This window comes from Microcaecilia unicolor, chromosome 4, assembly GCF_901765095.1.
Source record: "Microcaecilia unicolor chromosome 4, aMicUni1.1, whole genome shotgun sequence".
NCBI classification, from domain to species: Eukaryota; Metazoa; Chordata; class Amphibia; order Gymnophiona; family Siphonopidae; genus Microcaecilia; species Microcaecilia unicolor.
In genome coordinates, this window is record NC_044034.1 from 306787416 (window position 1) to 306805200 (window position 17785).

A 17785-nucleotide genomic window follows, 5' to 3' on the forward strand; every position below is an offset into this window, starting at 1 on the left:
GACTTTTGCCTATAGGTGACAGCAGAAGCCTAGGCCTGTGATGTGCACCCAGTAGTTGTATGTTCAAAACCAGAAGCAGCCTATGATTAGATGAAATATAACATGGCTTATGGCAGGATAAATTTCCCAAGCTGGCAACTTGCAGGGGCATTTTCGAAAGAGAAGGGCACCCATCTTTTGACACAAATCGGGAGATGAGCGTCCTTCTCTCAGGGTCGCCCAAATTAGCATAATTGAAAGCCGATTTTGGGCGCCCTCAACTGCAGTCTGTCGCGGGGATGACCAAAGTTCATGGGGCATGACGGAGGCGTAGAAAAAGACGGGACTGGGGCATGCTTAACACATGGGCGTCCTCGACCGATAATGGAAAAAAGAAGGGCGTCCCTGACGAGCATTTGGTCGACTTTACTTGGTCCATTTTTTTTCACGACCAAGCCTCAAAAAGGTGCCCAAACTGACCAGATGACCACCGGAGGGAATCGGGGATCACCTCTGCTTACTCCCCCAGTGGTCACCACCCCCTCTCCCCTAAAAACAAATTTTATAAACTTTTTTTCCAGCCTGTATGCCAGCCTCAAATGTCATACCCAGCTCCATCACAGCAGTATGCAGGTCCCTGGAGCAGTTTTAATGGGTGCAGTGTACTTCAGGTAGGCGGACCCAGCCCCCCCCCCCCCCCCCCACCTGTTACACTTGTGCTGGTAAATGTGAGCCCTTCAAAACCCACCCAAAACCCACTGTACCCACATGTAGGTGCCCCCCTTCACCCCTTAGGGCTATGGTAGTGGTGTACAGTTGTGGGGAGTGGGGTTTGGGGTGGGGTTTGGGGGGCTCAGCACACAAGGTAAGGGAGCTATGCACCTGGGAGCAATTTGTGAAGTCCACTGCAGTGCCCCCTAGGGTGCCCGGTTGGTGTCCTGGCATGTGAGGGGGACCAGTGCACTACAAATGCTGGCTCCTCCGAAGACCAAATGCCTTGGATTTGGTCGTTTTTGAGATGGGCGTCCTTGGTTTCCATTATTGCCGAAAACCAGGGATCACCATCTCTAAGGTAGAGTATCTCAACATTTAGGTCGACCATCTCTAAGGTCAACCTAAATGTTGAGATTTGGGCGTCCCCAACCGTATTATCAAAACGAAAGATGGACACCCATCTTGTTTCGATAATACGGGTTTCCCTGCTCCTTCGCCGAGACGTCCTTAGAGATGGGCGCCCTTAGAGATGGTCATCCCCGTTCGATTATGCCCCTCATGGTGACTTTCCTAATGTATATGGAGGAGTTTGTGTGTTACGGAAAAATAGTTTCATTCTACTGTTCTCCACTTTTTTTTTTTTTTTTTTTGCAAGGGGGGATTTCTGCTTTATGTGATTAGTAGAGATCTCTAGTGGCTCCACTAAAATAATGTACTTTGACTTGTGAATACCCTGAAGGAAGTAATAAATTTAGTAATACATTTGTAAACTGTCTTGATGTATTAAAATGTAGTTTATAAAATCACTGAATAACCAAACTATTAAGAAGAGCCATGCTTGCAAAGTTGAGACTGAGATCATATGCAGCATAGCCTGGCTTCAAATTGGGATTCACTCCTGTCACGCTGTGCCCAAAACAAACCCATCTAGAAACAAGATGGCATTAAGTAGACAGAAATTTACTGGAAGCCATAGATGTTAACTAAAAATGAGCTTGAGTTGTCTACAGCAGGGCCCATAGGAATAAAATGGGCCCTGCTGCAGATAACTCAAATTAATCTTTAGTAAAAGACCACCTGAATGCAATGCACAACTGATTAAAAGTACCACTGGGTTACTTCAGCAGCCCGGCGGTACTGCCCAATCCATCATTTCCAGCGCTACAAAAATGTATTTAATTTTGTAGTGCCGGAGTGTACCTGGCGGTAATTGGGCAGTGCCGTGTGCTGCCCGGTTACTGCCGGGTTAATGTGGGCGCTCTTACTGCCACCTCAATGGGTGGTGGTAAGGGCTCCCCCCAAAATGGCCACATGGCAAGTGCTTTACTTGCTGCATACTCATTTCCTGCCGGATGGCGAGACTTCCCTTTTACCAGCTGTGGTAAAAGGGGAGCCTCAGCATGCGTCTAAAACATGCGCCAGCCCCCCTTTTGCTGCAGCTTGGTAAAAAGGGCCCTTAGAGAGCACTACTGAAATCCTAGATCATCTTTGCTGGTTCCCTGTGTTTTTAGGTTTACATTCAGAACTTTAACCCTTCTTTTTAAGCTGCTTGTTTAACAAGGCCCTTCATACTTGAAAGAGGTTGGTTTTTTTTCTGTTGAGTCCTGGAGAGATTCTCCTGCTTATGTTCTATTACAAATGCTCTCAGTCTCTACAATCAAACATATGAAGACTTGGAACAAATCCTTCTCTTGCTTTGCTATTTATCTCTTGAAATCTATTCCAAAAGCTATCTCTGATTCTCTAATGTTCAGGAAAAAGTATAAAGCTGCTCTTTTTTTAGTCATTTTATTTATATGCAGACTTCAGGCCCCTTTTACTAAGCTGTGCTAAATAGTGGCCAGAGCTATCCCCAGCACGGGTCTTTCCCACATGCTGAGGCCACTTTTAGTGTGGCAGTAAAATGGACCCATTTTCCATTTTTCCTATTAATGGCCATGTGCTTAATTAATTTCCTCATTAGTGCATGGCCACTGGTGCATGAACCCTTACTGCCACCTATTTTGTAGGCAGTAAAAGCTCAAGCACTAACCATGCACTAATCCTTTACTGTGATGATGTAGCTGCACTAACCAGTTAGTGCAGAACACCCCTACTCTCGAACCCCAGATATGCTCCCAGTAACTTCTATATTTTAGCACGTGAGAAACACATACCAGCTTATTTTCGAAAGAGACGGACGCCCATCTTCCGACACAAATCGGGAGATGGACGTCCGTCTCAAAAACAGGTATAATCGAAAGCTGAATTTGGACGGCCCCAACTGCTTTCTGTCACGGGGAAAGGCGAAATTCTCTGGGCCGTGGCCGAATGGTAGCGAAGGTGGGACAGGGGCATTCCGGGGCATGGTTAACAGATGGACCTCCGCGCCTGATAATGGAAAGAAGCAAGACGTCCCCGACGAGCATTTAGTCCACACAAAGTTGGTCCTGTTTTTTTCACGACCAAGCTTCCAAAAAGTGCCCAAACTGACCAGATGACCACCGGAGGGAATCGGGGATGATCTCCCCTGTCTCCCCCAGTGGTCATTAACCCCCTTCCACCCTAAAAAACAAATTGTTTAAATATTTTTTCTAGCCTCTATGTCAGCCTCAAATACCATACCTAGCTCCATGACAGCAGTATGCAGGTCCCCCGAAGCAATTTTAGTTTAGTTGGTGCTGCGCGGGACCCATGCAGAGAGCAAAAATCGGAAGAAAAAAAACCATGCAAGTGCAGTCAGGGATGTCCAAAAAAAAACATGCAAGTGCAGTCAGGACACAAATCGGGAGATGGCCGGTGATCTCCTGAACCCGGCCAAATCGGTATAATTGAAAGCCAATTTTGGCTGGGTTCAACTGCTTTCCGTTGCGGAGCCGGCGAAACATCAAGGGGGCGTGTTGGTAGGGTAGTGAAGGCAGGACGAGGGCGGGACGGGGGCATGCTCACGAGATGGCCTGCTTCACCCGATAATGAAAAAAAAAGCCAGGCTTGATGAGCATTACGCCGGCTGTACTTGGTCCCTTTTTTTTCACGACCAAGCTTCAAAAAGGAGCCCCACCTGACCAAGGGAGGGAATCGGGGATGACCTCCCCTTACTCCCCCAGTGGTCACCAAACCCCCTCCCACCCAAAAAAAACCCTTTTATGCCAGCCTCTATGCCAGCCTCAAATGTCATACCCAGCTCCCTGATAGCAGTATGCAAGTCCCTGGAGCAGTTTTTAGTGGGTGCAGTGCACTTCAGAGAGGTGGACCCAGGCCCATCCCCCCCTACCTTTTACACTTGTGGTGGTAAATGGGAGCCCTCCAAAACCTATCCAAAACCCACTGTACCCACATGTAGGTGTCCCCCTTCACCCCTTAGGACTATGGTAACGGTGTAGAGTTGTGGGGAGTGGGTTTGGGGGGGATTTGGGGGGGCTAAGCAACCAAGGGAAGGGAGCTATGCACCTGGGAGCTATTTTTTTTAGAAGTGCCCCCTAGGGTGCCCGGTTGGTGTCCTGGCATGTGAGGGGGGCCAGTGCACTACAAATGCTGGCTCCTCTCACGACCAAATGCCTTGGATTTTGCCGGGTTTGAGATGGCCGGCATTATTTTCCATTATGGCCAAAAACCGATGCCGGCCATCTCAAACCTGGTGAACTCTGACATTTGGCCGGGCCCAACCGTATTAGCGAAGAAAAAGATGGCCGGCCATCTTTTTTCGAAAATAGTGTTGGCTTCGCCCACTTACGGCACTGGCCAGCCATTTGGCCAGCTCCGTTCGATTATGCCCCTCCTAGTAACCTAGTAGATGAAGGCAGCTAAAGACCTGTACAGTCCATCCAGTTTGCCCAACAAGATAACTCATTGCATAAAGTATGATGTGAACTACATATGTATACTTGATTATAATTTGTGCTTGTCATTTTCAGGATATAGCATTGACCTTGTTCTCCAACTACTGAAGCTCAGTCACGATCAGGGCACAGACTGTAGAAGTCTGCCCAGCATTGGCTTTGCTTCCCAATTATTTATGCTGCCATCTAATCACCGCTAAGCTTGTTTAGTTTCATGCCTTCTATATAGGATTCCTTTATTTATCTATTCATTTATTTAAAACTGATATGATTGACCACCATTCACTTTCTGTTTTATTCAGGCCTTCAATAACTTTGCTCCCTGAGATTTACAATACTGTTTCATCAGATTGCTTTTTAAAACAATTTTAATGCTTTATTGTATTGTTACATATATTTTATTAAATGTAATTAAATGTGTATCCTAGGTTTTCTTTTTATCTAAGCCACTATGGGTATGCTCTGTGGATTAGAGAGTTTGAAATTTACAAAGACTAAGAAATCTCTGGATTTTCACAACTGAGGAAAACAACTGGAAACAGATGTGCCCTGCTGTACCACTGTCACAAAGGTGGGGGAGAGAAGAGTGGAAGGCCAGTGCAATATTGCAGACTTTTGAACAAAAGAGCAAATTCGCAGTTTGCAAAAACTACGTACATGCACGATGTTTCTAAGGCAGTAAAGAAAGTTCTGATGCAGTTAAGCTCTGGGGGAAAGGGACAATTAGTTGGCAAGAAATCTGTTTCAGTATTGCACATACAAAGTGGATTTTTGTCTTCCTTTGGATTACTCATGGATGAAGCTGTACTTGACAGACATCTGGTCTTTCAACCTATGAACATATGCAACTAGGTTCATCAGTACTAATACTCACCCTGTATCACTTAAAACTTAGTTTGAAATAGATCTAAACTCCCTGAAGAGTTCCTGGGCAAGACCCAGAAGCAGCTATATTTGGACCAACATTACCAGCTGTCTCCCATATTCCATTTGGTAGCTAACTTCATGCTGTTTGCATACCATGCCATATGTAGATAAGGGTCATCTCTGACGCTGTTCTGAACAGTGACTGCTCCCATGTGTTTAAGGGAATGAGGCAAACCATTCAAGGAAATCTAAAATAAATAATATCATAGCTTTCGGAGTCTTACTGGTTTCTTCTTCAGATGTATCAGAAGGGGTCTATGAACACCCAACAACCTCATATGCAATAACATCATAAAAACATAAGAGTAGCCATACTGGGTCAGATCAATGTTCCATCTAGCCCAGTATCCTGTTTCCAACAGTGGCCAAGCCAGGTATCAAGTACCTGGCAGAAACCCAAATTATGGCAACATTCCATGCTACCAATCCCAGGGCAAGCAGTTGCTTCCCCATGTCTGTTTCACTTTGAGGTGTGCAAACTGGAAATACTAAAACACAGAGAGTTGGTACAGTTATATTTTAAAGCATTCCATGGCAGTCCACCTTTCTGTCATCTTTCCCATAGCATAAGAACCCCTTGTCTGAGAACTCGACTATTTGAGAATGATGTCTGGTAGGTTGTGGATTGTATGCATTTGAATTTTTCAATAAAAATAATGTACTTAAGAACCCCTTGTCTGTAAGCCCTCAGTTTCATAGTTATTCTAATGATATTCATGTGACGAGAGAGAAAGAAGGGGTGTCTATCCATCAGTTTCATACATATTAACAAAAAATGGTATTCAGGGCCTTAGTTAAATTAACCTTCAAAATCAAAAAGATATATTGGGACCTTATTCTTATTTTAACCCCTAAAAACATGACTGTACAGTGCACTCTATTTAAGTGCACGTTGGATACACGCATGCTCTGTTTAACTGCATGCCGTACTTCGGTCCCATTTTTGGCGCCATCAATTTCTATGGGGACAAACTTCATTTTAGCACACCACTGATAAGTGCAAGATTCGCTTATATGCATGGTTTAACACCGCTCCTCTGCAGGAAAGACTCTGCATAAGCACGCGCACGGAATATGGAAGCCGATTGGCACCTGACAACCAACAAGATTTCAAATTTACCGCCCCTTTAACTGCCACAGGCAGAATAAGCAAAAGAATGTTGTTAGAGTGTACAATGGAGTTGTTGTTGTTGTCGTCATCGCCGTCGTCGTGCAACTGTAAGACTTTAACACTGGCTGAACGAATAGAAGTTCTTAAAAAATTGGAAAACAAAGTCAAGCATCTTTTGCTAAAGAATATGGTGTCAATCCCAGTCAAATTTCATGTATCTTGAAGCAGAAAGACCAGCTTCTGGAAGACTGGCAAAACAATACCAATCCACACTGGAAATGAAAACGGGCGGGGAAAAGCTGAGGAGGTAGAAGATGCTCTTCTTCGGTGGTTTCTCAAGTCAGGAGCAGACAGTTTCCTGTCAGTGGTCCACTGCTTATGGAGAAAGCTAATAAGTTATCTGAAAGTCTTCGACTAACTGAATTCAAAGCCACTGTTGGATGGTTGGAAAGATGGAAGCAAAGGAACAACTTAAAATTCAAGAAACAGCATTGTGAAAAACAAAACGCTGATGACTTTGGTGCTGAAAATTGGGTTGTTTCAGTTCTTCCTACCATCTTGAACGAGTTTGCACCTCATGACATTTTCAATGCTGACGAAAACGGTCTCTACTGGCGAATGATTCCTGATGTATCACTTGCATTCAAACAAGCCGAAACTACAGGAGGTAAAACGTTGAAGGACCGATTGACGATCCTCCTTTGCTGCAATATGGATGGGAGTGAGCAGTTGGAACCACTCATCATTGGAAAGAGCAAACAGCCCCGTTGCTTCAAGAATGTTAGCGACTTCCTGTGTCATACGAGGCTAACGCAAATTCATGGATGACTGGGGAAATTTGGAAGCAGTGGCTAAAGAAGTTAGACACTAGAATGCGGCACAAAAGCGTCAGATTTTGTTGCTTTGTGATAATTGTGCTGCACACAATGATTATGTCAGGCTGTCTAACGTCAAGGTGGTCTTCCTGCCACCAAATACTACCTCTCTGATCCAAAATATGGATCAGGGCATAATAGCCAATTTCAAACAACATTATCGGGCTCTTGTGCTACGTCTTCTGATGAGCGTTATGGATGACCAGACTGGCAAGAATAAACGTGTTGTTGAACTGGCTCGTAATCTATCACTGTTTGATTCCCTACTTATGCAGAAAGAAGCCTGGAATCATGTTACACAGGCAACCATTGTGAACTGCTACAAGCGGGCAAGCTTTGTTAGGGATGTGGAGAGAGACGAAACAGATGCAGCTGTTGCACATGTGTCAGATGAACAGGCTATTGACATCCCAGCCTGTGTTACTGAAGAGGAGTTTCATCACTACGTAGCTGTTGATTACGATCTACAAACAGCTGACGACAGCACTGATGTCCAGATATACGCCTACATGCAGGCAACGGCTGATAATGAAACAGATAATGAAATGAGCAGCGAGGCACATGCTGATGAAATTCAACAACCTCCTGTCAGTTTTGCAAGAGCGCTGGAGAGTTTCAGCACCATGCGGGCCTATCTGGAGGCCACTGGATGTCAGTGCTATGACAGTTTTTATTTATTTATTTGTTACATTTGTATCCCACATTTTCCCTCCTGTTTGTAGGCTCAATGTGGCTTACATAGTGCCGGAGAGGTGTTTGCAGACTCCGGAGCAAACAAATACAAGGTGATGTTGTAGTAGGATAAGGTTCATGTGGCAGGGCCACATAAAGGAATCGTGCAACGGAAGAAACGTGTAATGTCTATTACAAACTTAAGTATTGTTGTGTTGCAGAGATTAGGCATTTATGTTGGATCGGTAGGGTATGCCTTTTTAAACAGGTGAGTTTTTAGTGATTTTCGGAAGTGTAAGTGTTCGTACGTAGTTTTCAAGGCTTTTGGTAGTGTGTTCCATAGTTGTGTGCTGATGAAGGAAAAACTGGATGCATAAGTTGATTTGTATTTGAGTCCTTTGCAGCTTGGGTAGTGTAGATTTAGGTAAGTTCGTGTTGATTCGGATGTGTTTCTGGTTGGTAGGTCAATCAAGTCTGTCATGTATCCCGGTGCTTCACCGTAGATAATTTTGTGAACCACAGTGCAGATTTTGAAAGCAATGCGATCTTTGATTGGGAGCCAGTGTAGTTTTTCGCGGAGGGGTTTTGTACTTTCAAATCGCATTTTTCCGAAGATGAGTCTCGCTGCCGTGTTTTGAGCAGTCTGAAGTTTCTTTAAGGTATGTTCTTTGCATCCCGCATATATTCCATTGCGGTAGTCTACATGGCTTAGTACCATTGATTGTATCAGTTTACGAAATGTTTCCCTCGGGAAAAATTGTTTCACGCATTTGAGTTTCCACATTGAATAGAACATTTTCTTTGTTGTGGATTTTACTTGACTCTCAAGTGTTAAGTTGCGACCTATTGTAACACCGAGGATTTTCAGGCTGTCTGAGATAGGGAGGGTGTGATCTGGGGTGTTGATAGTTGTGGGGTTGTCCGTGCTGTGTTGGGATGAAAGGATGAGACAGTGCGTTTTTTCTTTGTTGAGTTTTAGTTGAAATGCATTTGCCCAAGAATCCACGGTGTTCAAGCCGATCTTGATTTTGTTAGCAATTTCTGTCAATGTAGATTTGTAAGGAATGTATATACTGACATCGTCTGCATAGATGAAAAGGTTAAGGTCTTGGTTGGATAAGTTCTTGGCTAGTTGGGTCATCATTAGGTTGAAGAGGATCAGTGATAGCGGTCAGGGCCGCCGAGTGGGGGGGGGGGGACAGGGGGGACAAAGTTCCCCGGGCCCGGGCCTCCAGGGGAGCCCGGCGCCGGAGTCCCATCCTGCCCTCCGTCATCAGGACCTCGCACCTCCTGGGGCTCTGCAGCGCTTCCTGGTGCTCCCTTCCTCGTTGCGACGCTCTCAGCTTCATTTTTCCCAGCCGCCCTGCATTTAAAAAGTTGTAGCGGCAGCGAAAACGCAGGCTCACCTCTTCTATAAGCCCTTCCCCTTCTCTTTCAGCGTGCACTGATGCAATTTCCGGTTTCCGTGAAGGCGGCACAGTGCACTCTGAGAGAGAAGGGGAAGGGCTTAAAGAAGAGGCAAGCCTGCGTTTTCGCTGCCGCTGCAACTTTTTAAATGCAGGGCGGCTGGCCTGGAAGGAAGGAAGGGCTGTCCCTCGTCTTCATTTGTGGGTAGCATTTTTATTTATTCTCACTTATATTTTCAAACGTGCCGGCTTGTGCAGCATAGGAATATACACAGAGGAAGTATAATAACGGAATAACTTTTGGTAGTAATTTGTCATTTGGAGGGGCTGTTTATAGGGACTCCCTAGCACGTGTTGTATTCATGCAGACATTTTTTTTCTCCTGGTAAAGGGTCACTAAACCAGACATCATTTATGAGAATCAGGTGCTCAACATTTAGAGTTTTTATCTGCATAGTTATTTACTTATTTATGACACTTATGTGCTGGAAACCTGAGGGCATAGCTGGGGCTGGGAACTGAAACTCGGGGGAGGGGGTGAAAAGGGGGGTAAGTTGGGGCAAGTCACTGGACATGGAGGGGAAGGGAGGGAGGACAGGGAGCAAAGGAGAATCACTGGGGATGAGTAGGGAGGGCAGGGGAGCAAGGAGAGTTGCAATGGATGGAGGGGAGGGTAGGAGAAATGCTGGACATGGAAGTGAGGGAAGACAGGAAGGAGATGCACATGGATGGAGGAGAGAGGAGAAATTCTGAATATGGATGGAGGAGAGGGGAGAGTTAAAATGCTGGATATGGATGCAGGGGAAGAAAGAGAGGACATGAGATGAACATGGATGGAGGGGAGGAGAGAGAGGATAAATGCTGGACATGGATGGAGGAGAGGGAAGAGAGAGGAAGGAGATGCATCCTGACGGAGATGAGGGAAAGGGAAAAGAGGAGAAAAACTGCACATGGCTGGAGAAAATAGGCAAAAGCTGGATCCACTCTATACCTCTTCCAGTCAAGTCCGCGGAGGACCCAGCTTTTACCTATGGATGTAGGGCAAGAAATGAAGAAGAAAGGAAGAAAGTAAAGAAATAAATGGAAAGGAAACCCTGGAAGTGGAGTTAAGGGAGCAGATAGCAACAGAATCAGAGACTGGGACCAACATGATCTGAACTACAGTCACAAGACAACAAAGGTAGAAAAAAAATCATTTTATTTTCATTTTAGTGTTTGGAATATGTCCAATTTGAGAATTTACATCTGCTGTCTTATTTTGCAATGTATAGCAATGTTCTGTTTTTCTGGTATTGTGCTGCTTGCAGAATCTGTATGCTAATTTGGTTTCTGTCATTTTGGGTATACTGGGGAGAGGGGCGGGTGGGCTCTGAGAACTGGTCTGCACAGCTCCCTGCAGTTGCTAAGACCGGCCCTGTCCGTCGTCGACCATCTGCCACCAGGCTGGGCCCCCTGCATTGAAATCACAGTGCCTCTCACCTCCGTGTGAAAGCGCTGCAGGCAGCAGCAGATTGCCTCCCTTCAGGCTTCCTTCCCTCTCTGTGTCCCGCCCTCACGGAAGTTACGTCAGATGAGGGCGGGACACAGGGAGGGAAGGAGGCCCGAAGGAGGGAGGCAATCTGCTGCCGCCTGCAGTGCCTTCACATGGAGGTGAGAGGCGCTGTGATTTCAATGCAGGGGCCCGGCCCGCTGGTGCGCAGAGGGGGGACGGGTGGTGGGAGAGCGGTGGTGACCTCGGGGGGGGGGGGCCCGGGGGGTGGCCTTGTCCCTGGCCTGGCCCAGTCTCTCGGCGGCCCTGATAGCGGTGAGCCTTGTGGTACTCCGCAGTCTGTTTTCCACGGTGATATGTTAGATTTTGATTTTACTTGATATGCTCTTGTGGTTAGGAAACACTTGATCCAGCTAAGTATGTTGCTACCAATCCCGAACTTGTCGAGTAGTCTTATTAATATATTATGGTTTTACCATGTCAAATGCACTAGACATGTTGAATTGAAGGAGGAGGATGTTGTTGCCAACTGCTATTTCCTGCTTGAATTTGGCTAGGCGGGTGAGTAGTACTGTTCCTATGCTGTGTAAATGGCGAAAACCTGACTGTGATTCGTGTAATATTGAGAATTTGTTTATATAGTCTGTAAATTGGCTACCGTGCTTTCCATCAGTTTGACTGACAACAGGATGGATGCTACTGGTCGATAGTTAGTGATTTCGTTTGCTTTTTTCATGGTGTCTTTTGGCATCGGGGTGAGTAGAATATTGCCATTTTCCTTCGGGAAGAGACCTTGTTGAAGCATGTAGTTTAGGTGGGATGTGAGATCTGCTAAGAAGCGGTCAGGGGCGGATTTCAATAGGTAGTTGGGGCAGGTGTCTAGTTGACAGTGAGTGTTGGCGAACCTACTGCAAGCTCATGCTACTGTATTGATGGTAAGGAGGGCGAAGTTTAGCCAGGTGCGGTGAGCTGGGTGTTCTCCAAGGGTTGGGTCCAGCTCGTTGAGGAAGTTTTCGATGTCAGAGTTGTCTTGGGGTAGCGTGTTGCGTAGGTTTACAATTTTTTCGTTGAAATACCTAGCAAGTTTGTCCGCAAATGGGGTGCCTGTATTCGATGTAGTGACCAGGTTGGTATCTAGGAGTTTGTTCACGAGTTGATATAATTTCTTTGTGTCTTTGTAATCTGTCCCTATTTTAGTTTTATAGTATGATCGTTTGGTCTGTCTTATTGCAAAAAAGGGTCCAGGAAACTCGAATAAGTATGGAAAAAAAACAAAAGATGTGTTGAGTGTGTGTTCATCTTTTGTTTTTTTCCATACTCGTTCAAGTTTCCTGGATTGTGTTTTTAGCTTTTTTAGTTCATCGAACCATGGTATCGAGCAATGCTTGCGTGAAGTTCTTGTTAGTAGGGGTGCTATTTTATCTAGTATGCTTTTACATCTTTTATCCCATTCCAAGAGGTAGTATGTGGATTCTGTTTGTGCTGTCCATTCATTGTTGTATATCAGTTGCCAGAATGTTTTCATGTCTACATGACCTCTTGTTGTGTAAGATGTGTGTTCTTGGGTTTGATGTACTCCCTTCTTCCGCCAGTGTAGGGATAGGTTTAGTTTGTAATGATCAGTCCAAGGTGTTTCTGTCCATTTAATATCTGTTATTGTTAAGTTCTGGTCTGTTGAAAGTTTGTGTGAGATGAGGTCAAGTGTGTGCCCTTTGACGTGGGTTGCTTGCATTCGTGGCCATTTGAGATCCCATAGGTGGAGGAATTCCTTACATTCTCGTGCATTGGTTGAGTTTGGGTCTTCTAAGTGAAGGTTGATGTCTCCTAGTACTAGTACATTGGAGTTGGTTACACATGTGTTTGAAATGAAGTCCATGAAGTTAGTCTGGCCTTAGTTCCAATAACCTGGAGAGTTCCAATTACCTGGAGGTCTGTAAAACAATACACAGTTCAAGTAATCGCGTAGGGTTTTGTTGTGGATTCTGATTGAGGCAATTTCAAGTTGGGGTGTCATGGACACGGCAGTGGTTTCGGTGGTAAAGTGGGATTGATAGATTAGTGCTTTGCCTCCGGCTCTTTTTTCCTTTCTGGTCCAGTGTGTGATTTTGTATCCTGGAGGGCACAGGTCTAGGATTATGGGGTCTTTTTGGTCGTGGATCCAGGTTTCATTGATGAAGAGTAGGTCAAGGTCTTCAGCCATGATCCAGTCTGTTAGAATTGCTATTTTGTTTACTGTGGATTTGGCATTGATATAGCCCACTTGGATTGTTTGGAATGGGTTTTCTGCGGTTGGTGATGTGTGGACCTTTATTAATTGTTGTTTCTTTGTTGGGGTGAGTTTGTTTGGACCCTTTTTGCAATCTGTATTGATTGTCCATGTGTTGGTGTTCTTCCTTTGTTTAGGTTGTAGTCTGTTTGATGAGGTGTGGTGTGCCTGATCACTCTTTGATGATTGTACAATATGCGTATGATGTTACTGTCTGCAAGAGGGGTGGATAGTGTAAAGTGGATCAGTGATAAGGAGTCTGGCAGACTTAGTCTATGGAACTCACAGACACAAGATTGTACAGAGGACTATGACTGATTACTTCAAGTAAGCCTAACATCAGTTAACGGAGACTGAATATTGTACATATAATAAACAGTACTGTACATATGTTTATCAGATGTCAAGCTTCTTTGGGTCAGAATGGTTAAGTGCACTCTCCAGTTAACTGCATGTATTTCTTTGGTCCTAGACCCTTGCACTTAAATGGATTGCATTGTATATTCAAAATGTGTTTTTCAGAGGAGCCTTTTTCTACTTCAAAAAACAAACATCTGTTCAAAGAACTCTGCCCTCGAGAAGGCATGAAATGCATCTGCCTTTTCTCTTTATGTGGGGGATAAGAAGAAAAAAATGAAACCAATAGCTTAAACAGAAGTTATAATCTAGAGAGCCTGACAGCTGGAGCTGGAAAACCTATTTTGTTCTCAACTGGATTCTATAAATCCATCGGAGCTGCATGAAGAAGAAACTGTTCTGCAATCACCACTGGAAAGTTTCAGTCCAAATTTTCCATCTGAAATTTAATTCTCTGTTAGACTCTTCATTGCAGAGGAAGATATTACATCAGATGGTAATGATAGATGAATAATTTCTTCTTGTTTTTAAGAAATCATTACTGGGCAATCAGTTGTAATGGTAACATGAATGACAGAAACAATCTCATCCACAGTCCTTTACTGTATAGAACACATATCCAGAGGTACTAACCCATGGCAAGGCTGCTGTGCCAACAAATGGGGTTCTTGCTAAATCCTACAAACAGTAACACTTCTATGGCTGCCAACTGGTATATCTTTCCAAAGTAGAAGGGGAGGAGGTAAACTCAGCGCATGATACTCTCGCCAAATACATAGTTAAATACATACAGGGCAATTCTAGAACAACCAGAGGGCATGTGGTAGGAGTCTATTCAATAAAAAAAAGGAGGGACTTAGAATACTATAGATGGGACATATGCAGGGCTCCCACTTATGTTTATAACTTACAGAATACTGCAACTATGCAGATATCTTCCTTACTTATGTGCCAATGATCAGAAGCCCCACACTTTTCCAAACAGTGCAGGGTTGTAACGCCCCTATGATCACAGCTAATAGCATGAAAATATAGGCACACTATTAGCTCTGATCATGGGGGTATAGTGCAGAAGGATTATGCCTGACCATGTGCTCAGGCACAATCCCTCCACACTTGTTTGACAGGTCCGGGCTGTCAAAAGCCAGGACCTGTCAAACGCAGGAAGTGGCAGTCCATGAGGCCCCTGGACCTCCCAATCACTGAGGCCCTGATGGCCTAGTGGCCCCCCAGACAGCGACATGGGGTCTGGAGCTCCAGCGGACCTCCAGCTCCCTGCCCCCCCCAACATGAGGGCATGCTCCAGTGGATCTCTAGCCCCCTAACCCCCCCAACAGGAAAAAGAAATCCCTTGTGGCTCAGTGGCCAACCCTGCCCCCACCCGCCACCTGCCTTGGTGGTCTAGGGGCCCCCAACTCCGCCTGGTACCTTAAATGGTCCCTCCTCCTTTGAGTGCTGCCACCAAAATGATGGCACCCTGTCCTGCCCAGTGCATTCTGGGATGCACTGGGCGGGACTTCCTTACCATGTAGGAGGTTGCACAAGGAAAGGAAGGGGAAGATGTCAGATTGTGCGGGGGGTAGGGGGCAGCAGAGGAGGAGCCGGGGCAGCAGCTCATTCCTCGCCTCAGGCAGCAGATTATCTTGAGCCTCACCGGGACCTGCCCATGTTCCTCCCATGGCCACACTCCCTTTTGTTGCTTGTAAGCCAATTTAGACACCCATTGTTACAGAATAGCATGCAGCCAGATCAGTGCCCAAATCATAATTAGTGCCAATTAAGTGCTTGTTGTCTCCAATAATTAAATCATTGGAACCCAAATTTGGGTGACCTTTATAGAATCTGGGCGAAAGTTCATACAATTCATGGGTTTAGCAATTCAGTAGGAGTGCGCATGGGAAAACAATTTGTTTTGTTTTATTCTTTCCCAATCAGAGTGTCTTGTAAAAGTATTCAAGTCTTTGTACATTTTCGCATTCTGCTAGCTAAAAATACAGGTACCTTGAGTATTGCGTTCAGTTCTGGTCGCCGTATGTCAAAAAAGATATAGCGGAATTAGAAAAGGTTCAAAGAAGAGTGACTAAAATGATAAAGGGGATGGAACTCCTCTCGTATGAGGAAAGGCTAAAGAGGTTAGGGCACTTCAGATTGGAAAAGAGACAGATAAGGGGAGATATGATTCAGGTCCACACAATCCTGAGTGATGTAGAACGAGTAGAAGTAAATCAATTCTTTACTCGCTCCAAAAGTGCAAAGACTAGGGGACACTCAAGGAAGTTACATGGAAATACTTTAAAAACAAATAGGAGGAAATATTTTTTTACGCAATGAATAGTTAAGCTCTGGAACTCTTTGCTGGAGGAGGTGGTAACAGCGGTTAGCGTATCTGGGTTTAAAAAAGGTTTGGACAAATTCCTGGAGGAAAAGTCCATAGTCTGCTATTGAGACAGACATGGGAAGCAACTACTTGCCCTGGGATTTGTAGTATGGAGTGTTGCCACGATTTGGGTTTCTGCCAGGTACTTGTAACCTGGCTTGGCCACTGTTTGGAAAACAGGATACTGCGCTAGGTGGACCATTGGTCTGACCCAATATGGCTACTCTTATGTCCTTATGTTCTTACCCTTCTACTAAGCTGCGTTAGGTATATTTTAAAAAACGTTTTTCAGAGTGGCATGTCAGGGGCGAAGAGTATGTGTTCCTGTGCTATCCAGTTAGCACATCTATCTTGCCATGCATTAACTGGTGCCACTCAGGCACTGACAAGAAGGGTGACATTTTGAAATGAGCATGCTCATTGCTTGTAGCGTGTTGCTGTTGTTTTCGAATGATAGTTTCATGATAGAATCGTGCTCTGAGCTGGCTCTACCACAAAGCTTTCTATATCAGTTTCTATGTGGCATACCCAAGACTTTTCTTCAGATGTGTCACCCTCCCACAGTCAAACTTTTAACCACCCTCAACCAGAGACCTCTGTAGTTCTTTTAAGGTAATATTATAAGGCCTCACAGTGATCTTCCTCAGCAGTTTATTTAACCCATGGTAACTAACTTTAGAGACAAGGACAGATCAAGGCAATGTTTTGATGATAGCAAACATTTTCTTCCTTACAGTGATAAACCTGATAGGGCACATGGATATTCAAACACATTGAAATTTTCTAATAACCTCACCTAATCTGAACTTTTTGAATAAGTTTATTTGAGAGATATTTTCACAGCTTTGTGTTCTGCAAATGTAGTCCTTTGCTTCAAATTAGTGTTAAATAACAAAAACAGCTTGATTCTTCATCAGGAGTATTTGAATCAGTTCAGATACTAACAGAACCCAACTCATTATGTGCATTGTTAAGGCAATTTTTGGAGACAGCTATTTAGGGTTTGCTATAAAAAAGGGTGTGAAGACACGCATCCAAGACTTTTTGGTTTCTTATTTTCAATTACTGTTGACTATTTCTATAATTGTTCTCTTTAATGTTGGAAGAGTGGAACATGTCACTATAAATCTGTGGAACAATCTACTTTAATGCATTTTGAATTGTATTTTTTGGACTGTAGAATGTGAAAAATATATAAGGGTGTGAAGTCACTGTTTTTCATTTCCTTTTCCCATTCATATTTTCTTTGTTCTAAGCTCAGGCTAAAGCATTTTTGCACATTCTTTATTTCTTAGAATGTGTGTAGTTTGATAAATTTTTCAAATATGTAAGGCTGCCAACTCGCAGTACAGATTTTACCCCTTTGCATGTAGGGAATTGTAGTTCTGATTTCCCCATTGCCTTCCCTAAGAAAAGCAAGACCTCAAGTTCCAGCATGCAATGGGGTAAATCCAGGACTGGATCAACCTTGTCCTGCAAGTCTGGATCCAGTTGGCAGCCTTACAAATATGCTAAAATAACAACACACAAAAAAATATATTGTTAGTTTTTGTATCAGTTTGGATAGGAAATGACACACAACTGAACAGGAAATATCATTGGTGTTTTCATATTGTTGTAAACCAACAGCACTTAAGCTATGATATGCTTCTAAGCTTTTGTCATGCCAGTTCCATGCCACTCAATGAGACACACTCTACTTTCACAAGTTGTTCAGCAAGAGGATCCCAGAAGCTCCCTTCTAGCATGTCACTGGCCAAGTTCTTAGAAGTAGCGGTGTCATAAGAAAAACAC

At 44.4% G+C, this 17785-nt stretch overlaps 1 protein-coding gene across 1 annotated transcript in view; it reads right to left on the reverse strand.

The window, feature by feature from the left end:
- Positions 1-17785, reverse strand: part of LOXL2 (lysyl oxidase like 2) — a 186286-nt gene that overhangs the window by 131434 nt on the left and 37067 nt on the right. The gene's annotated exons all lie outside the window — the stretch shown is intronic.